Genomic DNA, 24781 nt, shown 5'->3' with positions numbered 1-24781 from the left:
TGGCATATGTTCATCATTATAATCTTGCCAGCATTCACAACCTAATTTCGGAAAATCGGACAAGGGCATCCTGGACGGCTGGACTGGAGTTTTTGCCTTAGTGTTCACAAACTCAAATGTCTTCCAGAGCCTCTGGTCACATCTACATTTGCCTGTCAGGCTAACTCAAAAAATGTTTTGCTCAGCATTTTTGGCAAATAACCAGTTGTCCTTAATTGTTGAGAAAGAATTGATATGCTTCATATACTTTGTGATAAGAAATTTTAATTGAATACTCACAGTTTACCATGTTTACACTAACTGCAGCTCTGTGTCTACCAAAAGCAATTGAACTATTCAAGAACAGCAAAGGTTTCGTCTAGTAAACTATAGTTAGTTAGCAGTCTTAATAAGTAAAACAGTTACTTTCCTAAAACAAAAAAAATCGTATACTGAGTGTTAAAAAAGAGTGTTGCATGCTTTGACAAATGGTAGTACTCATTGAGACAAGAAAAATAAGTGCAATAAACATGGGTCCAGAAACGCATAATTTCCGAGATAAGTACATGTTTGTAGGAAGGGCCGCGTAACTCTTGGTTGTGGACATTAGCACAGTTGTTGCATTGGCGCCCAGTCAAATGTGTTGGCAGGGTATTATGATGTCTTACTCACAGTACTTTACCTACCATTAGGCTGTTTGCAGTCAGCTGTGTGGTTCAAGGTGTTTTATCTTCGTCCAAATGTGGATTAACTTACATTTTAGTGTTATTGTGCTGCTTGTATGTACAAATGGTGTAGTACATTTACATTTTCTCTCCTCCACCACTTGTTAGCAATGGAAGCCTACTACTCGACAAGTGAAATGGTGGATACGATTTTCTGCTATGGTTTAGCAAATGGACGTAGCCTGCATGCCTGTGCTCTCTGTGCTGAAAAGTATCCACAGCGCAGAGTGTCCTATGACAACATGTTTGGCACACTTTTCCAGCATCTGAGGGACACATGTAGCCCTCCACCTCAAAAGACTGACAGTGGAAGACCCTGCAGAGTCCACATGTGTGACATGGAGGAGCGTGTGCTACGTTCAGCGGAACAAACCCCTGGGACAAATGTGCGACATTAGCAGCGTCAGAATATGTATCTTACACTCTTATCTGGAAGGTACTTCATGAACAACTAACGTGCGTTGAGGGCCTAAGGCCAGAGGAACATCATGGTAGATGGCAGTTCTGGCAATGACTGTTGTAGAGGTGTGCCGCAGATCCACTGTTCACATCCAAGATTTTATTTACTGATGTGGCAGGGTTCACAAGAGAGTGTGACTTTCCATAACCAGCATGTATGTGCAGATGTAAATCCAATAGCAATTCATTAAAGAGGGCATCAACACTAAATCTCAATCAACTTATGGGCAGGTGTACCTGTCAACAAATTAATAGGTTCATACACGCTACCACAAAGGTTAACTGGGCCATTGTTTGGCGTGTTTGTTGCTGTTAGAAGTAGTTTAACTTGTCGCGAAATTGAAGTAGATACTTCCTGTGAGTTACAGAAGCTCGAAATTTAGCATGGACTTCAATGCGAGATGCTTTATTCGTGAACGCTCGGTCGGATAGGATAACTAACGGACTTTTTTTTTATTTATGAAGAGACCTAGTCCTTTCCTGTATGGTTTCAATTAGAGACCTTTTCCGATAGCTGCTGCCTCCATAGCGCGATTATGTCTTCTGGCTTCCTCTAGTTGGGCTTGTGCATTCTGTGCGTTTTTGACCATTTTGGCTACAGCTGCGGCGCCGCCTGTGAGTGAACCTACAGCGGACAGGGCTGCAAGGGCTGGAACGAGGAATGGGATAATTCCGCCCGAAGTCTTTGGTAGTGGTAGGACCCTAAGTGGTTTAATTGAAGTCGTGTTTTTCTTCTTGTTCCCACCATTCAACACACGTTTAGCTGCAGACATCAAGGTGAGAATACAGTTTTTCAAACAACCGGCTTTGTTGTTCTTCTTCCTGTTCTTCTTCGCTCGCAAAGCTGTTCGTGCTGTTTTCATAATTCGTTTGAAATTCATCACACCCAAGCCCAACTTCATTTTTCCACGCATGGTTTTATCAACCACGAATGCAGCAACGCGTTGGCCTATTTCGAGATCTTTTTTTCGCCTTATTTGCTTGGCTTTATCTGCTAATATCCGGTCGGCGACGTGGCGTGCTGGGAGATCCTTATTTGCTGCTTATGTGAGGTCGTGCTCAAGGCAGGCTTCGTCTTGTAGGTTAATACCTTTATCGCCTCGTGCCAGGCGCTTCTGAAGCTTTGTTCCAGGCCCACAGAAGTTATATCCGGGAATGTGCAATTCAACAGGCAATTTGGTCGAGAACACCACCTCCTCCTCTTATTATGGTGTGCATCCTATCGTGCATGGTATGCTACTGAGGAGATAGAGGTCTACTCTCCCTGTTATATACTAACATGTCAGCTTCGATCCAACTGTTTTCTGCTGATGGATATCCTAGTCATTTAACCAGTGGTCTATTCCCACGACATCTTATCACGCACTCGATGAGAAATATATCTGGTTCAGAATCTTCTGCAATTCCTCCGTGTAAAAGCATCCTGCAATTTCTTCGCCCTTGCCGTCCTTTAAGATATATGTCCTAGGGTTGGTTCGCTGCACTTTGGATACTGTGAATATCTCAGCCGACCAATTTGGTAAGTACGATTTCTCGAACGCTGTCTTGTGTTTTAAAATACGTACTAAGTCGCCTATATTGAACCTCTGTTTGCGAGGGTCGAGCATTTAAACCCGGAAATATACTGTGTCCATGAGTGAATTATCGCTAACATCGATCGGTCTCATTTTTATTGTACTATGTTTGGTTCGATTACACTGCAATTATCTGTGGAAGGATGTCTACCCACTTGTACGAACTGCGAAGATTAAACTGCATCCACATTTGAACTTTGATTGTTCTGTTCAACCGCTCGACGATAGTAGCTTTAAGGTGGGTAAACGTGGAGTAGTGGTGTGTGCCATACCGCGCCATCACTGTCTTGAAATGGTCATTGTAAAAAAACTCCCCACCGTGATCGGTTTGAAGATTGGCCGGACATCGATTCGTTCCTGTCTGCAGCAGACGCTCAAACACCACAGCAATATCTCTACTGGTTTTCGTTTTCACAGGTAATGCCCATGCGAATTTAGAGTATGTATCAATAACCATTAAAATGTATTTGAATCCATTATTATGAGGTGAATATCGATTCATATCTACAAGATCAGCTTGCCAGAGGTCATCCAGCCCTTTAATCATGACATGTCTACGAGGGTATGTTTTGCGTGCTGGCTTCTGCAGTTCTCGAACCACGGTCTCCATACTTATTCGATGATACCTCTCTCTCGAAGCTCTGAGATTATGGATACAACCTCATTTGAATGAGGTGTATTGCCCACAGCAGCCGAAGCCATCAACAGCGGAAGTCTGTATATTAGTTCATCTGGGTCATCGTAATATATATACTGCGGGACTTGATTGCTCACTCCTTTATGCTGAAAGTCTACACCCTCACCGACACTTTTAGTTTGCTCATTGAGTAAAGCTTGTATAATGGTAGTGTATTTAGAGGTTTCACGCTTTTTCAGTGTTCCGTCGGGATTTTTGTACAGATCAGTCAAGTTAAGTATTTCCCGATAGACTTTGCGATCATCGGCAGAGTATTTTAAGTTATTTGATGGCCTTAGGAAGATTAGGTTCATTAAGACAGATGTTTTTTTTACACTCTGTATCCCCGATGCGTGTTGTGCTATCGGATAAAGTTATAGTTTGAGAGCCCAGCATGTACGGTCTCGCCCTGCTGACACCAAATGGTCGCCGGCCGGAGTGGCCGTGCGGTTCTAGGCGCTACAGTCTGGAGCCGAGCGACCGCTACGGTCGCAGGTTCGAATCCTGCCTCGGGCATGGATGTGTGTGCTGTCCGTCGGTTAGTTAGGTTTAATTAGTTCTAACTTCTAGGCGACTGATGGCCTCAGACGTTAAGTCGCATAGTGCTCAGAGCCATTTGAACCAATTTGGAACACAAAATGTTCTATCTATCTTAACGGTCGGATACTGGTTGGTGAATTCTGCGATTGGGTCATTATTATGCAAAGCTATCTTGGTGATAGATTCTGTAACAGGTTTAAAAGTTTCATTTAGTGTTTGCTCGCGATCTATATGTCCCAACTTCAGCAAACGTAATTTCTCTCGAACTGCTTTGCGCGCCTGAATGATTTTATGCTTTGTCGACATCTCGAAGGATACTAATCAGAGCTCTGAATATCATGTGGTTTTATATATGCTTTGTTGTACTTCTTCTTCTCCTTTTTTCCTACGCCACCTTCTCCAATAACAACGGCCTCGGCTTCTATCATGCCCTCAATTGCGCTAATTCTGTTCTCTATCCGGTTTTGGTTAATGACAAGAAGTTACTGGGTGTCCTTTAATTCCCTTGCAACTTTAACTAGTCTGGACTCAAGATTTTTAAATTTGATATCGGTGTACATTCGGGCACTCTGTCTTTGCACACCTAATCTCTCAGACTGAGCGTCCGCCATGCGTGCGAATTTATCCATGGTGAAGTGTTAACTGATGGGATAAGGTATTTTCGTACGTTTATATATGGAGAAAGTCTTGGAAGTTCCGGCTGTACCTACCGTCATTTAGTTTACGGGTTTTATCAATAACGAGAAAGCCGTATTGTGAGTGGTTCCAGCAATCAGCACATATCTTTACAAATTCATTGTATGACATGTCAGTCCCGACGTGAGCATGTTAAATGTGCTTTAAATCGAGGTTGTCTTGTTTGAATGCTATAATGAGATTTGCGTTGTCCCTCACCAGCTGTTTTGGGATCCTGGAATACATCAACACCCATATGACAGCCAAAGCAGAAATATTTACGGATTTGGTCTTGCTTTTCAACAGCGACATCGTCAAATATGAAGGCAGTGTTAGGCTTTACCTCTTCAGGTGGGGGGACGTCGTCACTTTCACTGAAGGCTCTGTACGTTACACTGTCTACTGCATCTAATATTTTCTTCAGTAACTGGTACTTGGGCTGAAAGAGTGTTTTGGAGGAGAGGAAAAGGTGCTCGAAGCAGACTCGGTCTGTGTGTGCTAACAGAGCCATGAGGACATTTGTCTTACCACAACTGTATGGACCTACAATTATAGCCCGTAAGCTGTCAGGAAGGAGTGGTCCATTCTTGTTGGTCTTCTGGTCTTGGTCATCATCACAGGACCAGTCATCTACAACAAAGCCCTTGAGGCGAGAAGTTTCACCCAGCCCGCCATGATACCTACTGTGGTAGGTCAAGGTGTGGAATACGCTTTTACATGATTAAAAATATGTGTTTGTGTGTAGTCACTATAGCGCAGTCACCTTACCAGCTGAGCTACAATGGCTACACAATAGAATGAACTCAAGGTGGTATATTTAAAGGGAAGGCTGTCATATAGATTAACGTAGGTGACATTTTGTCTTGACAAATAAAAAACGCGCAATGACAAATTTAATATTATAAAATAATATATTTATTTATTTAAATATTTACAAATATGATCAGCATGAGAAAAATCAGTAGATTCTTTTTTAAGGGGTGCAGCAGAAGTACAGTATTTGGAAAATAGCTGCTTCTTGTATGCTTGAAATTCAGCACGTATATCTCGTAATGTTATGGGTAAATTACAATAGTCCGGTATGCCATCAGTAAATTTGAGTTCGACATTTTCAACACTTATTCGAGGAATAGCACAAGACTTGGGCACTGGTGTTATATACATACTAAAACAATGTGCTATATCATCTATGTGGATGCTACATGTGTGAAGCCAGTTAATGATGTCGGTGTACACTGCCTGAACACATGGGCACCATCTATTCAGTCACTCTATCGTACTAGTTAGAGCCATGTCTAAATTGAACAAGTTATCAACAGTGGGGTGATGCATGAAAATACTATAACCATCAGCACTTTTAATTTTTAGTGTAGCATCATTATACATTGATAGAATACTCACAGTTAGACTGCCACAGTACATGTCCTGGTAGGGGTGGGATGGATAATGTTCGGTAGTCATATGATTCTTGATTTGTGTTTTTAAACGACACAGTTCATCCCACTCGTAGTCAGAAAATTTCGCTTTAATATTTTTGAGTACATTTTCCAGCACTAACACAGTTGAGAGGCTACCGTATTGTGAAGCTTCAAGTCCTACATGGATACGTTTTGAACCACTAACTGTTAACACATAGCTTGAGGTGAATAGTAAAGGATGAGGTGAAGCGGCGGTCGGTATCTTCTCATCCATGACATCCACACCAGCGCTGTTAGCCTGCTGTTCTTGCACTGATGGTGGGATGTGCCTTGTGAGATTCTGATCAGTGGACAGTGCGTATGAAGGAGCCCAGTACCGTGAAGCCCCGTCAAGCGCAGCCTCTGGCACTGACATTAACACCTGGCTATCCTGCTCCCAGCAGACCTAGCCAGGCGGGATGCAAAAATTAGATCCTACATAAAGTTGTTGGAATGCACACAGAGTGAAATACAATGAACTGCGCTGACAATGTAATGTGATAGGTAGAGCCCCACATACAGATGGTGGTATAAAAGGACAGTGCATTGGCGAGCTGTCATTTCTACTCACATGAGTCATTTGAAAAAATTTCCGATGCGATTATGGCCTCGTAATGGTAACTAGAGCTACATGCTTTCGACATTTCATTTCGGAAATCCTTAGGGAATTCAATATTCCGCGATTAGTAGTTTCAAGAGTGTGCCAAGAATACCAAATTTGTCTTCACTTCCCACCACAGATAACGCAGCGGCCGACGGCCTTCACTTAACGACCGAGAGCAGCTGCGTTCGCTTAGAGTTTTCAGTGCTAACAAACATACAGCATTCTGTGAAATAACTACAGAAATCAACGTGGGACCTACGACGAATTATTCGTTAGCACAGTGTGGCGAAATCTGGCGTCAATGGACTATGGCAGCAGACGACCGACGCGAGTCCCTTTGCTAACAGCTTAGCACGTCGCCTGCAGCGTCACTCCTGGGCTCGTGAGTGTATTTATTGGACCCTAGACGATTGGATAACCGTGGCCCGGTCAATTGAGTCCCGAATTCATTTGGTAAGAGCTGATGATAGGGCTCCATTGTGGCGCAGACCCCACGAAACCCTGGACTCACACTGTCAACAAGGCACTGTGCAAGCTGAAGATAGCTCCATAAAGGTGTGGGCTGTGATTAAGTGTAATGAACTGGGTCCTCTGGATGTTTGGCTGTTTGGAGACTATTTGCAGCCGTTCATGGACTTCATATTCCTAAACAGTGATGCAATTCTTATGGATGACAATGCATCATTCACCGAGCCACAAATGTTCTCGATTTGTTCGAAGGACATTCTGGAAAATTGGAGCGAATGGTTTGCCCACCCAGATAGCTCGACATGACATGAGACATAATAAAGAGGTCAATTCATGCTCAAAACCTTGCACCAGTAACACTTTCGCAATTACAGACGGCTATAGAGGCGTCATGTTCATTATTTCTGCAGGGGACTTCCAGCGACTTGAGCCCATGACACGTCGAGCTGCTGCACTACACCGGGTAAAAGGAGGTTCGACACGATATTAGGAGAAATCCCATGACTTCGTCACCTCAGTGTAAGGTTTGGTACGTATTTCCTGGTTTATCTTAATACCTATTGATTATGGCTTCAACAACAAGAGGAAAAAAGGGAATGAGGAACAACTTAAAAGAAGTTACAGTCAAATCAGCAGAGGTTAATTTACAGGAGCGAGACAAGAAGCAGGACAATCTAACCAGTATCAATGGCAGATCCAAATGAGTGGAGTGGTGGGGGAAGGATTCCATACATATTTCCAGAAGTAAACGCCTTTAAGGCCTTTAGGTCTGCTCAAAGGCGGCTTCTGAGGTAGTGCCACTGTGCTGTGGCACCACCTATATATATAAAGCGAAATCTATGTGAACTGTGCATAAAACACTGTTTCGGAGTAGGTATATTCCGATTTGAAGAGGCGCATTTCACTGTATGCGCTTTCGTGGTAGGTTTCTGAAAGTTGGAGCCAACTGCAGATTGGCACCGTCTGCCCTCAGAAGGGCTGTGCGAAACGCTCAGCTGTTGGTTTCTACAAACTTCTTATGGCGGTAGTGGAGCTACAGCTACTACACCTAGTCTGATTGAAGGCTTTACGTTCTTTCCGCCAGAGAGCAGTCAAGTGCAGGACCTATAGCAGAGAGCCTGTATAGAGAGAGAGAGTGGCCAATGCCGCCACGGCGGCCATGTTTCTGGCAAACTTCGGGTGGAACATTCGGACGGACTATAGTGGAATGCAAAGTCCGCGGAAATACTTCTATCCTCAAGACAAAAACACGAGACGAATTTGCGAGAAATACTCAAGTAAACGGTTTTCGAACGATTGAATGTTTACTGGACCAGTAATACCCTAGTAGTACAATTTCCTGCTGTGAATGTGAAAACCATTCGAGACCTAGATATGTCTGTTTTGAAGCTCGTTTGGAAGACAGATCACCGTAGTAACAAGAACTTAAACAACAAATATAGGCCGTGTGGGATTTGTTTTCAATCTCAAGCGCAAAAAGCTAAAAATATACTGCATATTACGTGTGATAAAATCATAGGCAGTGTGCCACTTGTGACGCGCAAAAATGTTTGAAGACATGACAGAAAGTATTCATAAGACATTCTCACAGACTGAATGCTTCTCATGGGTAACTTCACCATTAAGAAACATCACTGATCTCAGGCGACGTAAAATGCACTGCAGTAACGAACTAATATAAAAAGAAAACTAGTTCTAACAAATTACTATCGCAATTCAGAGAATAAATCTGCAGACGTGATATGCCACAGAATGGAAAGGTTTTCAAAGACGATTTGTTAAGGAAAAAGTTTTCAAGTGAATAGTGCTGACGCATCCCACTACCAATCCGGTAAACATGTGCTACTAATTTGTCCGTGTCGAAACTCAGGCGATGATATCAGTGAAACACACAAAATGCCTTGTTTTCCGGTTCGCAAATAAACTGTAACTGACGTCACAAATTTTCCGTTACCAGTGGGGACTGGCGGAGTCAGGCCTCACAAAAAACTTGTCGTGAGAGACACGAAAATTTTAAAAAAAAGTGTTACATAAGAAATCAGTACATTGCAATACATGTTGGTACGATGGTTTTGGAAGGAAACAGGAACAGGCGCCTGAAGCTGAGGGTTACTTTGAGAGGCACCCACATGCCTTGCTCATACTGTGGCATCAAGCAGTCAGGCCTGGAAGATGAGTGGTCTGCCAAGCGAGTGGACTCATTCTTATTTATCGAGTAACATGAACTCTAGTACTCACAATTAAGTTACAAGTTATTCTCCTGTTTGAATATTACGCAACGGAAACAGAAACGCACATCTGACTATTAGTAATTTACACAACTCTGCTGTTCACTACGCACTGGCAATACCACATTTTCTTTCTTATTTAATGGCTTTGATCAACAAGCGGCCATCGCACTGAATATGAATGGCGCACACACTATAAATTCTGGGTAGCATGACAACATACTATTCGAAGGAAAAGGCCATCAATCTTTTTCTTTTCACTATCTTATATATTCGATAAATTCTATTACCTAAACACACAAATTCTATAACCTACAACAAAACCACATGAGAAATTCCGCCTAGTGGGCATGGCTTTACATTGGTGATTCTCTATCTTATGGTCTCGTAATTATTTAACGCTACAGTGCACTTATTGGATAGGATGGTGGATCTCTTGCTGTATCTCACACTTCGACTCTCACACCCATCATCACGAAAATTTCCTCCAGATCGAGTGGTACAAAAAGGAACATGCATAACCCACTGCCTCTGAAACTAACTTGTTACTCTCCCATGCCAACCACACATACTTAAATTTCATGAAATACATCACACTGGCAACATACAGTACAAAGAATAGTCACAACATTATAATCACATCACTTTCAGCTTTCCCACTTCAATTAGTATTTATCCCAGTTTCACACGACACTGCCCCACTTCGTAACTTTTCTTTCCTACTATGAACTCTGGAGGATATATGCACGTCTTCCTGTGCAATGCAAGCCAAGTGGCGTTGCTGGATAGACGGCTGACTCACCTTGCTTCTCTCTCAGAGTATTATAGTTTGAACCAAGCGTCACACGTAAACATAACACACAAAGTAATATTAAGAACATATTCATCACACACACGAGTCCTCAACTGATACCATGGGCGAGTACTTCTCTTTATCCTTTGTCTCATACACAGATTGAGAGTCACACAGTACTCACCACGTGGAAGTACTTGTCTCTAATTTCAAATCCTGCACACGCCATTTCTTAAATATTTCCAACTTATAGTACACACGCTAGTAATTCATCTTAACTTAAGCACTCGGAAGTATTTCAACTTATCCCTAACTTATTGCTACACGTGGTTTCATTGTGACCGTTGGTCACTTCTGAAGATTACTACGATCCCCTTAATACTACCTGCCTGACATTTAATTCTCCCCACAGAAGTTCCTGAAATAGAGAAATTATTATTCCAAACTACTGTTAAGTATTTCACATGCATACCATGTCTCCACTCTTTTGTCTTTATGGAGCACACCTAAGACAGGTCTTACCAACACTAGATTAAGCGGCAGAGTGCTGCAGACATAGCCGTTCTTCAGGTCATCTCGCACCTCCATCGAGGTGGGGAAAGACCATGCTACCCATTGGTCAGCCACATTTCAGGCGCTCAAAGCACAGGTAAATTTCATCTCTTTGGTTCCACCAAAGGTGACCAAAGGACCGTCTCAAAGATGATCATATATTGCACATTCACTATCTGTGGTTAGCTGACGACCATACATTCATTCATTTCGCAGATCTCACCAAATTGGATGTAGGGATTTATTTTGTGGGAGTGCACATGTAATCAATTAAATAAATAAATTGTCATTCATTCCTACACTGGTATCCGGCTTCACTGTATTAATTGAAATTGAGTTATTATTAGAAAAAAATATGTTGTTACGACAGGAATAACGAAGAATGTTGTACCTATTTTCAATGTTGGGCGGTACTGTACCCTTTCGCCACCGGCTACCCATGCAGAAAAAAATGGCACGGTACTATCCTTGCAATGCGAGGGTAGTTCCGAACATTTTTTAAGAAAACTGTATTCGAACAAACGTAGCAACTCATCATAATAACCAGGAGGAGACCTTAGTCCCCGGTGACCTCAAATAGACCACCAAATACTGTTACTTTACCAAATTATTGACACAGTTATTGCATTATTATAATCTCCACAATCCAGAGTAATGTACACATACAAATTTGCAACAATCCACATGACAAATGAAACCTTACATCATTCAAATAAAAAATAGTGATGAGATATAAATTTGCTTAGTTACTGGGATCTCCATTATTTTTAGGAGTAATCAAAACTTCACTAATTCTATAACAAATAAAGAAATACTAATTGTACTAATAAAATTTTAAATAGCTCACCATCCAAACACAGAACAAGTAATCTGACATTCATAAATTGCGTTGTAATAACCTTTACATGGCAATGTCTAAATACAAAACAAAATCAACAAAAGAAAAAAAATTGCGTACACAAGTTACATGTAGAATGTCAGGCTCCATATCATTACTCTAAAATGTACGTCAAACCTACCGAAAAATTAAACTGAGGAAAAAAAAAACACCACAAGTTACATACTGGTTACGTAATATAGTTGATCTAAGACATCATGTCATACCTCATTTACTATCATCACTTAAGCAATTGCCACCACTACTCGAAGCACAAGACATAATTTCTTATAACAGTCACATAATACAGATCATATTCACTACAACTACCTAACATTTTGAGCCAGTGCATGCATAGTAGAGGTTTTGATGGCCAAATTTCAAGCACATATTGTTCATTTTCAGACAGAATATCTTCAGGCGAAATCTGACAAACCAATTAACCTATTTCAACTTAATTTTGTGGCAATCAGGAAACTGAACTCCTTGGATTTGATCATCACAATGAAATTTATCAATGACAAACTGAAAACAGTTCAAATTCTGTGAATTTTCAAGTGTAGCAGCAATATTCCTAAAAGTCACTTCCGTTTCCAAAATAAAGGAAAAACACTCCTCTGAGGCATAGATAAGGCTGTCGTTTTCCTTTCTGAACTGTTTCAAACTCACAAAAGTGCAATAATCTTCGTTTTGTCTGGTATATGAAGTTACTACATTCAGGCACTTCTCAGACAGCTTCTCAAATTTCATTGCCCTCCCTATAACATATCCAGCAATATAATGCATTTCTTTCAGTTTTACTTAAGTCATCCTCACAACTAATTTCACGCTCTTTCCAACGTTTTGGAAGCTTAAAAGCAGGCTGAGTTACAGATGATGTTGGGCGTGTAGTGGAATGTTGGTCAAGAAAACTTGAAAGGTAGACAGAATCACTCTTGTCATAGAATCCTTTCCCTACATCTGTGAAATACTGAGCAACCGAAATAGTTTTCTAATTGTTTTTGAACTGCAGTGCTGTGGGAACCTTCTGTATACTTCTAACACAGGAGAACAAATTTTCTAGGCAATCTTATGTTAATCTGTCAGCAAAAACTTGTAATTATTCTTGTGTAAAAAGATTTCCTGCAGATGAAGTACACTTTGTGTCGACAGTCTCACACCACTATGAACTGGTTTCCAGTGACCAAATTTTCCAATATCAATCTGCCCAAATATCATCATAACTTCATTCGGCAACGTGATGGCCTCCTTGTATCTTTCTTGATTGAAGGTGATGAGGGCAGTAATTGGATGCCTAGGAGTCATTGTTAAAAACTACTTGTCAACTATCAGAGGACATCAGCTTCAGACCACAACTGGTTCTGTGACTGAGAAAAGTACATTCCCCAGAAACTTTCAATTTGCTGAACTTATTTCGTTCGATTACATCTGTTGTTAGTGTGGGAGCAAGTATCAAATTATTATCCTGATCAGAATAATGTAGTCCCTTGATATGATTACAGTCAACAACTGTGGATGGCAACTTATATTTGTTCCTTATACTCTCAGGAATGTTTATAACACTGTTGGTCGGTAAACATTGTCTAATATTTTTTTAAAAGGTGTGGCACATTTACAGTAAAGTAGAAAAAATCTTCCTGGATTTTCAGGATATAAAATGTAATTTTGAAACACAGAATTTTTTCCAGAAACAATTCCCAAAATGTCTCTATATTCTTTGATTTGCAGCATCTATATCTGATGTCACACACTGTACACATAGTCCTATATGTTCACTGCATTTAATTATTTGTAAAATGATGTCACACAAAACTTTACCACTTACATTACTTCCACTAAAATGATACGCCATTACTTGCTTCCTTCTGGATGAGATACCGCCCTAAAGTAAAACACAAGCATATGTGGCAACACCTTCATGGTTTGAAGGGTAACATAGCCAGTAAATTCGCCTGTTCCCACATCAGATTCCCTGCTTGGAGAATTGACATTTCATCAAGCAGTAGAACACAGTCGAGTTCTTTTTCGCTCATACTTTCAATCTTTTCTTTGAGAAGTGTGAAGACTTGGCTGGAAAACCAGAACTGAAGTTCAAATCTTGAAGTCTCCTCCTTAGTGTACGCTGTGATGACAATGGGAAACCTGAACTAATTAAAGAATCAAATCCCGTGCTACCACATGCAATTTTCAACTGAAGAGCTTTTTTCACACTACTCGCTGTACATTTCACTTTTTTCTTATTTAGACTCTCCAGTAGATTGTCATTAAACTATGTTTTAAGTATATGTGGTACTGCTTGACACATGCTGTGGAGTTTCTTTTTTTAGTCGTGTATTCCTAAAAGCAAGACAACAGACCTTCTTCCTGCGAGCTCAAATCTGACCTTGTTGAACATGAATGTAACCTTCTAGTTTATATAATTTTTCTGTGAGTTCACATTCTACTGGTTAACATATGTCGCTGTCTTGCACACTACACGTGGGATCTTCGTCACACTGCTGCTGGATTCCTGCAACAGTCTCTGCTGTGGGACCTCAGCTTTCATTTCCTTGAGTTGGATGCTGATGGTGTAGTTTAATTGTCCTTCTTCTAACCTTTGGTACTACGTGAGAAAAAACTGTTGGTATGGCGTTGGATTTGAGCTTCCTCTTGCCATCGACCCTCATTTTCTCTCATTGGTCATCAGTGAAATGTATCTATAATAAAAAAGCAAAAGAAATGAGGTGTGGTAACTTGATATCTGAAAAACATGTACAGGGTGGTCCATTGATAGTGACCGGGTGAAATATGTCACGAAATGAGCATCAAAAGAAAAAACTACAAAGAACGAAACTCATCTAGCTTGAAGGGGGAAACCAAATGGCGCTATGGTTGGCCCGCTAGATGGTGCTGTCATAGGTCAAACGGATACCAATTGCGTTTTTTAAAATAGGAACCCCCATTTTTATTACATATACGTGTAGTACGTAAAGAAATATGAATGTTTTAGTTGGAACATTTTCTTTGAATTGCGATAGATGGGGCTGTAATAGTCACAAACGTATAAGTACATGGTATCACGTAGCATTCCGCCAGTGCGGACGGTATTTGCTTCGTGATACATTACCCGTGTTAAAACGGACCGTATACCAACTGCGGAAAAGGTCGATATCGTATTGATGAATGGCCATTGTGATCAAAAGGCCCAACAGGCGTGTGCTATGTATGCTGCTCGGTATCCTGGTCGACATCATCCAATTGTCCGGACCGTTCGCCGGATAGTTATGTTATTTAAGTAAATGGGAAGTGTTCAGCCACATGTGAAACGTCAACTACGTCCAGCAACAAATGATGATGCCCAAGTACGTGTTTTAGCTGCTGTTGCGGCTAATCCGCACATCAGTAGCAGACAAATTGCGCGAGAACTGGGAATCTCAAAAACGCCGGTGTTGAGAATGCTACATCAGCAACGATTGCACCCGTACCATATTTCTATGCACCAGGAATTGCATGGCGACGACTTCGAACGTCGTGTACAGTACTGCCACTGGGCACAAGTGAAATTACGGGGCGATGACAGATTTATTGGACGTGTTCTATTTAGTGACGAAGCGCCATTCACCAATAGCGGTAACGTAAACCGGCATAATATGCACTATTGGGCAACGGAAAATCCACGATGGCTGCGACAAGTGGAACATCAGCGATCTTGGCGGGTTAATGTATGGTGCGGCATTATGGGACCCCATTTTATCGATGGCAATCTAAATGGTGCAATGTATACTGATATCCTACGTAATCTTCTACCGATGTTACTACAAGATGTTTCAGTGCATGACAGAATGGCGATGTACTTCCAACATGATAGATGTCCGGCACCTAGCTCGCTTGCAGTTGAAGCGGTATTGAATAGCATTTTTGGTGACAGGGAGATTGCTCGTCGAAGGACCATACCATGGCGTGGACGTTCACCGGATCTCACGCCCCCGGATTTCTTTCTGTGGGGAAAGTTGAAGGATATTTGCTATCGTGATCCACCGACAACACCTGACAACATGCGACAGCGCATTGTCAATGCATGTGCGAACATTACGGAAGGCGAACTACTCGAAGTTGAGAGGAATGTCGTTACACGTATTGCCAAATGCATTGAGGTTGACGGACATCATTTTGAGCATTTACTGCATTAATGTGGTATTTACAGGTAATCACGTTGTAACAGCATGCGTTTTCAGAAATGGTAAGTTCACAAAGGTTCATGTATCACATTGGAACAACCGAAATAAAATGTTTAAACGTATCAACGTTCTGTATTTTAAATTAAAAAAACGTACCTGTTACCAACTGTTCGTCGAAAATTGTGAGCCATATGTTTGTGACGGTTACAGCACCATCTATCACAAAACGAAAAAAGTGGTCCAACTAAAACGTTCATAGTTCTTTGCGTACCACGCAAATATGTAATAAAAATGGGAGTTCCTATTAAAAAAAACCACAGTTGATATCCGTTTGAACTACGGCAGCGCCATCTAGCGGGCGAACCATAGCGCTATCTGGTTTCCCACTTCAAGCTAGACAAGTTCCGTTCTTTGTAGTTTTTTCGTTTGACGCTTATTTCGTGAGATATTTGGCCCGGTCACGATCAATGGACCACCCTGTTTATGCTAGACGGCGTTACAATGTTTCATAGCGGATGCACAGCTGTATCCAGTCCCTTGCAGGAATACAGCTAGGCTGCGAGCAAGTGGGTTAGTGGGTAAGGGGGTGCTGCTCTATAGCGTGAGGCATATGGAGATTTGGATCGGACAGGGGACATGCACTGATAGCAGAGGCTAACGGCTCTCCCTGCTAGGAACGGCCTGGTGCGCTGACCCACTCTTGTCTCGTCAAATATATTTATAAAACACCAAAAATGATATGAAATTAAAATTAATAAAAGTAAAACATAAAATTCCGATTGTTGTCACTACCTTGATCGAATTGCTTTCCCGTCAGGTCGTGGCCAGGCCTGGGATTGCAACCCCTGCACGCTTCGGAACTCCTGTCCTCCCCGTTGACATTCATTTCTTTTTTGTGGTCAGGTACACACTCACACACACACACACACACACACACACACACACACACACACACACACACACAGGCTCACAAAGCGATTAACGTGACTGCTCGCGTAAAGTGGGAAATCCGGATTCGAATCCCAGTCCGGCACAAGTCTTATCTGTCGCCGTTGGGTGCGTTCAGTGCCTCACGACAGATAAATGTCGAATACTTCTTTCATCGGTAATGTTTTCGTCCAGCGTCCGCCACAACGTCAGATGGAACGCGCGAGGTGTTTACACCTATGCTGCCAAGAAATATCAGCCTTAGCAGAACACTCTTTAGGAAATCGACACCAGATTCTGTTCGATGAAACATCCGTCTTTATGAGGACGAACGGACTTTGCGAAAGCACTGTAGAAGTAGCTACGAAATAAAAATCTCTGAATAAAAACGTCAATAAGTAATAAGCAAAAATGACATTACATTATCCATAAAGACAGCGAATGCAGCTCAGAACAGCCTGGTACCCCGTCATCGCGAGGCTGAAGCGAGCCTACTGACACCCGACCGAAACCTTAATGTATTTGCCCAAGAAAAGAGCACCAGTGACGTCACAGCCATCAGGACGGCTATATGACGACTGTGTCACGGTGGCATGGCAGTCATTTACCACTTGACAGTGGCCGAGAGGAGGTCGGTCGAAAGCTCGACGGATTTTAACCACCTGCCGCAGTGGGAAAGCAGAGAAGACTTTATAAAATTAATATGGAAGTACCTAAAAAAAATCATGTAAAATGTGCAAGTAGCGCAAGGAAATGGTCGAATTCACCCAGGTTCTGAATGACCCTAGTTATCAAATGGGACACCCTATGATTCAGTTCTCTTTAAGTATCGATCAGAAGAAGTCAGAGGTAGATTGGAAAAATAAACTGTAAGTAATGTATTAGATTATGTGGAAGTCAGGCCACTATATTTACGAGAAACAGGAAGTGACATCCTACCCGCACTGCAAGAAATTATGCCCGTAGATTTTGAAACGGAGACGCATTACTTCACTATTGGTATATTTCACAACAGCAGGGCTATTGCTACACAACAAAAAACTACCATATTCACCACCTATTGAGCATCTGTTTTCCAAACAAAGTAGTGCTCGTTACATTTGTGTAATACAGTTCTGTACAAACACGTTGTAATTATTGCAAGCTCAGGTAATTGACTGTATATAGCTGTATGCACAGTGTTATCTGTAAGGGAAGATTCAGTTGACTGTGAAAATAGTAAACATGAACAGAGTAAATAAGTTATTAAAAACGCCTTTTAGTGACCAGACTTTCAGATAAAAAACACTAGGTAGGCCACGCCCGAATCTGAATCTGTAGCAGCCGGCCCCTGTGACAGAGCGGTTCTAGGCGCTTCAGTCCGAAACCGCAATGCTACTAAGATCGCAAGTTCGAACCCTGCCTCGGGCATGGATGTGTGTGATGTCTTTAGGTTAATTAGGTTTAAGTAGTTCTAAGTCTAGGGGACTGATGACCTCAGATGTTAAGTCCCATAGTGCTTAGAGCCATTTGGACTATTTTGAATCTGTAGCAGCAAACAAAAAATAGATGCCATAAGTTTAATCCAGAAATTTACCAAAGGAAGAAATGGATTTGTGGTTGCGAAGAAAGCAACGCAGTTTTTTTGTTTTCCTTGTGTGCTATTTGAGGCAGATGTTCATTGGTGTAAGACCGGAATAGCTGATATTGGGCATACATGGTCTAAAATGAAAGTACACGAAATCTCAAAGCTGCACATGGATAATGTGCTTAGGCTTCCATTTCTAGGCAAAACCAAAATTCAGCGGAAATTAGAGTCGCAGTATAGACAAACAACTGACAGCCACAACGTGTAGGAAAGAATAGATATACAGGGTGTTACAAAAAGGTACGGCCAACATTCCTCACACACAAAGAAAGAGAATATATTATATGGACATGTGTCCGGAAACGCTTACTTTCCATGTTAGAGCTCATTTTATTACTTCTCTTCAAATCACATTAATCATGGGATGGAAACATACAGCAACAGAACGTACCAGCGTGACTTCACTTTGTGACAGGAAATGTTCAAAATGTCCTGCGTTAGCGAGGATACATGCATCCACCCTCCGTCGCATGGAATCCCTGATGCGCTGATGCAGCCCTGGAGAATGGCGTATTGTATAACAGCCATCCACAATACGAGCACGAAGAGTCTCTACATTTGGTACCGGGGTTTTGTAGACAAGAGCTTTCAAATGCCCCCATAAATGAAAGTCAAGAGGGTTGAGGTCAGGAGAGCGTGGAGGCCATGGAATTGGTCCGCCTCTACCAATCCATCGGTCACCGAATCTGTTGTTGAGAAGCGTACGAACACTTCGACTGAAATGTGCAGCAGCTCAATCGTGCATGAACCACATGTTGTGTCGTACTTGTAAAGGCACATTGTCTAGCAGCACAGGTAGAGTATCCCATATGAAGTCGTGATAACGTGCTCCATTGAGCGTAGGTGGAAGAACATACTGACGAAACTAAAATGAGTTCTAACATGGAAATTAAGCATTTCCGGACTCATGTCAACATAACATATTTTCTTTGTTTGTGTGTGAGGAATGTTTCCTGAAATTTTGGCCGTACCTTTTTGTAACACCCTGTATATTGAATTTAATTATAAAGTGTATTCGGTTCTGTGATGCTTTGAAACTCGCTCTCAGGGGCCACGATAAATCTGATGCCTCTCAAAATAAGGGGTTTCTCGCGAGCTAATTCTGTTCAGCTCCGAACTGGATAAAGATCTTCAAGTTCATTTCATTCGAGCATCAGTGTTCAAAGGCATTTCTAAAACTGTTCAGAACAAACTACTGCCATGCATGTTGGAAGTATACCGTGATGAAGTTCGTAAAGAAATAAAATGTGCCGATTATGTTGCAATAAAAGCAGATGTCTCTTGCGAATTTCAATTTGTTATTGTTTTGCGTTATGTTGTTGAGGCAAAACCATTTGAGAGTTACGATGGTGCAAACGTCATGAGTGGCACGCCGGACGGGGTTCAGAAATTAAAGACAAATATCCAGAAGCACACTGCAGCCTTTGTTACGTGTATCAGTTCAACCTTACGCCTACGGCAGCCTCTGTTAATCGCAAAGCCCGGATCTTTTTTGCACGACTTTTAGGTAATTCTTTTCTAGCTCGCCACAGAGATTAAAAGCGTTGCTTCGTATTATTCAAAAAAGCTTGCTCCGTGTGTGTGAAGAGATGGAATTACCATTCGCGAGTAGTAAACGATGTTTATGGAAACAGGGAAAAATCTTATTACTGTCATGGACGTCACTGAAACAAGTGAAAGCATAAAACTATCTTCTACTATTGAAGATGCTGGTTCATACAAATACAAGACAACCAGAACATTGAAGCGGCAATGCAAAACATCAGAGACGACATTGACTCCATCCTTAACGAGGTTAGTTTCGAAAATGACGAAAAGATGACTGCCAAGAAGCCATGGACTCTTGATGGGGACAGAAAACAGAGACGCTTTGGAAATGTGCGATGCCGTCCTTTCTTAAATAAATTTACGTTTTCAGCTCACTGGACACCTCATTGCAACCAACTTATTTGATGTAAAACAGTTTGAAAAATACGTCACAGATTTTCCAGACAAATACCTTGAAATTAAAGACACATATACATTTCTGGAAACAATGAGGCTGAAGAGCGAGCTTCAAATGTATGGTAGGCCTGAGTTTAGAGCATTTTCATTTCTTTCGCTGATTCTATGAACTTTGTGACACATTCGACGAGACTTTTAAAGTTTTGAAACTGCTAATCACGTCGCCTATCTCCACATCAGATGCTGAGCGATGCCTTTCAATGCTCAAGAGAATTAAAACGTTCCTACGAAACACCATAAAAGAAGAATAACTGAGTGCCATAAGGGATGCTACCCTGTGAAAAGGTACTCATATGCAAAATTGAAGATTTCAATCTGAGATGATAGATTTATTTGAAAACAAGAAGGAGCGACGAATCGATTTACAATATCGTTCCTACTAATTATTATGAAGCTGTCTTCCCAAAGTCATGGAGTTGCTACTTTTGGTGAGTACAATACTTTTAGTTTTAAGTGATGGTAATTGGATCAAATTTTCTTCGTAAAATCCAGATTACAAGTTCGAATAACTTATACATGCTCAATCATTTCTCGTACTGGCAAGTTGTGGAACAAGGCAGGGGGGGGGGGGGGGGGCACCCCACTCTCCTTTGTTGCCAGATGTATCCAAGATGGTGGTGACGACGTCATCCAAGATGGCGGCCTGTAGACTTGGCAACAGCACATGACGACATCCAAGATGGTGGCCATTACGTCAGCTGGTGACGCAAGTACCGTTATCCAAGATGGTGAGGAAGTGCCACGCTTCCCCTCGCCCCCCTGCCATGCACCCTTGGAGGGAAGTTCAAATTCCGTGAGGATAATGCAACACACCTCTACTAACGTAAGAAAATGGCTGGAGAATAGCTCACCTGGGCTACCTCCAGTGACCTAGGTCGCTGGACTGCCATCTCTTCATAGAAACTTGTAGAAAGTTCAAATTCCTTCAAGACAATGCAACAAACGGCTACTGATCTAAGAAAATTGCGGGAAAATAGGTCACTTGGGCCACCTCCACTAACCTAAGCCATCCGACCGCCACCTCTTCCTAGGGATTGGTGGGAAAACGACTCAACCTGCACTGGGCTGCTGGAGAGAGGAAGGAGTATACATTACTTATTTTGGAACAATTTATTTAGTGATGGATTGTGATAGTATATTTCTTACAAAGCACACGCTCTGGCATGCTTGGAGTCACACCACACAGCCTACAGACCTGTAAACTACTCCTAAATTACCAAAATAACTCATGTATAATGCTCTGCAGATACACTTGCTAGTTGTAAACTGTCAAAATAATGCATTGCACAGCCCAAAGACCTGCAAACCACTCGTAAATAATGCAATAGATTTATGTACAGAGAGGCAAACAACTTGTAAATTGTCCAAATACTAATCCATCTAAAAGACTCTGCAAACATGTTTACTAATCATCAACTGCCGAAATTATGCATGCAGCCTTTGTTTAAACAATTTGATGCAGTACAGCAATCCAGTGTGTTCACCACGAGGTCCGAATTCCAACTGACCTAGTACACAGTGCCACCACCAGAGGGTGCTGTCGTCTGTTCCATTCTGTTAGCTGATGATGCAAGTACCGTCACCCAAGATTGTGGATTTTGACGGGAACCAGTGTGTTCACCATGAGGTCTGGACCTAGCACACAGTACTGCCACCAGAGGGAGCTGTCGTCCATTCCATGATATAACCCAAGATGGTAGGGGAAAAAGGTGCCAAAAGGACTCAGCCTGCGCTGGACATAAGTATTTATTGTGCAGGCAGTGTCTCCACCATGAGGTCTAGAGTCCAACTGACCTAGTACACACTACTGCCAGTAGAGGAGCTATTGTCCATTCCATGGTGTAAACCATGATGGATATCTGTAGGGGAAAATGACTCAGCCTGCACTGGGCTGCTGGAGAGAGGAAGGAGTGTACTTTATTTATTTTGGAACATTTAACTTAGGGATGGATTTGAAATAGTATATTTATCACACTGATGCAAAACACATGCCCTGCCATACTTGGGGTCACGCCACACAGTGTACAGACCTGTAAACTACCCAGACATTACCGAAATAACACTCTTCAGACACACAAACAACTCCTAAACTACCGAGATTATTTCTGTACACAGCACACAGACATGCAAACTCCTCCTAATTAATGCAGTACAGTGATGTGCAGACACGAAATCATCTCATGAACTGTCTGTATAATGCATAGCACAGCCTACAGATCTGCTCACAAAATAATGCAAGAGACACACAAACAACATGCGCAGACATTGCACATGGCCTCCTGTCCACTAAACCGCAGAGGAGATTATCGCACATGCTCCCAGAAGTCGGGATGCACCAGAGGCCTCCACAAAGAGATGTGGCCGTCACCAGCCAACATATGCACAGGTGCCCATTTGAGTCCCTCAACCATCAGGCAGCGACATCCCTAACATGTTTGCTATAGTTCAATTCTTTTATCTTGGCGGCTCGCGCATGCCTGCCCAGACGCGGGAGATTGCTGCGTTGCCAGTTGCACACTACGCACGTGCCAATAGAAGCAGCGCCATAGTACAGCATAGTTCGCAAGCTTACGTTTAGGGGAGAGCGCGCAGTTCATGAAGTAAAGCCACCACGGTCGCATTAACCCTTTCGCTGCTACAAAGACGTGCTCCCTGCATTCCGCGCTGTGCACGATTTTGTCACTGCACTGCTCGCCTGTGCAGACACATCGTGTTCCAACTGCTTTGACACTCTTTATCATTCGATTCCACAAAAACTATTTGGCCCAAAAATCTTCTTTTTACACATCTTCTTGACTGATACCTTCCCCCCATAAATGACTTAAATTTGTTTCGATGTTCAACGCAGTTATTATGCAGCATTAAATATAGTAAACCATTGCACGAAATTTTGAAGAGTTTGCAGATGAAAAAGTCCATAGAGTATAATTTCCATATGGTCGATTTTAGTTGCCACAATGTTCAGAATGAAATGTGGACAAGATACCTAAATTTCATATAAAATTTACTGTATAAAAATATCTCATTTAAGTACCACATATGTGTCATATGTAATATTGAGAAATATTCCGTCTTTCACGACTGTACCAAAAGTTTTATTTACACTGAGCACGTTTGGCTTTATTTTAAAGCACTTCAATCAATCAAAAGGAAGTAGACAAAATACATTAAACAAAACTGTGGACTTACAAAAACATTAGGACTTGAATATACCGTCTATCAGTGAAGTGCTCTGAGCTATGTCAAATATAATTTTTTTGTGTGGCACACACAAACATCATTTATTTGCTAAAACACTGATGAGCCAACACAAACGTTAAATATTGCGTTACCGCAGCACAAAACTACGAAAGGTGACTTGGTAATGGAGGAGACAAAATACTGTCCACTGAAGACGCTTCAAAAGAGAGAAACGCGTCTGGTCTAAATAAGTCGCTTATTACAGTTGCAGAAGAGGAATATATTTCAGTACCATTGGTAAAACTGCGACTGTGGAAAAAAAACAAGAAAGAGAACATGAGTACCATTGTGTATGTGCCATACCTTTCATTGACTGAAGTGCTTTAAAATAAAGCCAAACGCGTCCGGTGTAGATAAAACTTTTATTACAGTCACGAAAGACGGAATATTTCTCAATATTACATACGACACCTATGTGGTACTTAAATTAAATGAGATATTATTATACAGTAAATTTTATATGAAATTTAGGTATCTTGTCCACATTTCATTCTCAACATTGTGGCAACTAAAATCGACCATACGGAAAGTATACGCTATAGACTTCTACCTCTGCAAACTCTTCAAAATTTCGTGCAATGGTTTACTACATTTAATGCTGCATATTAACTGCGTTGAACATCGAATCAAAATTAAGTCATTTATGGGGTAAGGTGTCAGTCAAGAAGATGTGTAAAAATCAAATTTTTGGGCCAAATAGTTTTTCTGAAATCGATTGATAAGTGTGTCAAAGCAGTGGGAACACCATGTGTCTGCACAGGCGAGCAGTGCAGTGATGACAAAATAGCGCACATCGCGGAATGCGGGGAGCACGTGTCTGCAGCAGCGAAAGGGTTAATGAAGAGACAAAGCACCAGAAATTTAAAAAAATTGCATTCAAACGAATATAATTCGTGAAGTAAGAGCACTTCGACATTGTCTTTAACTAATCAAAATATTAAACACCGCATAAGGTTTGAACTCATAACCTTTCACATTGAAACCCGACGCCTTAACCGTTACGCTAACACAGCTCACCTGGCTAAGAAACGCCATGAGGATGCTAACAGGGCACGCAAAATACTGATAAACATCGTTGGTATGACTATGAATTACTCACGCTTCGTCGAAGTACAATAGGAAATAAACAATTACCGCTGTTATTCATTGCGAAAAAGCAGTTCGTGAGATTGATACAAACACCTTTCCTTGCTATCGCCTGAGTTAGGAGTCTTATTGC

Source organism: Schistocerca americana, chromosome X (assembly GCF_021461395.2).
Source record: "Schistocerca americana isolate TAMUIC-IGC-003095 chromosome X, iqSchAmer2.1, whole genome shotgun sequence".
NCBI lineage: Eukaryota > Metazoa > Arthropoda > Insecta > Orthoptera > Acrididae > Schistocerca > Schistocerca americana.
The sequence above is the reverse complement of the archived record's forward strand: the minus strand, read 5'-3'. Positions refer to the sequence as shown.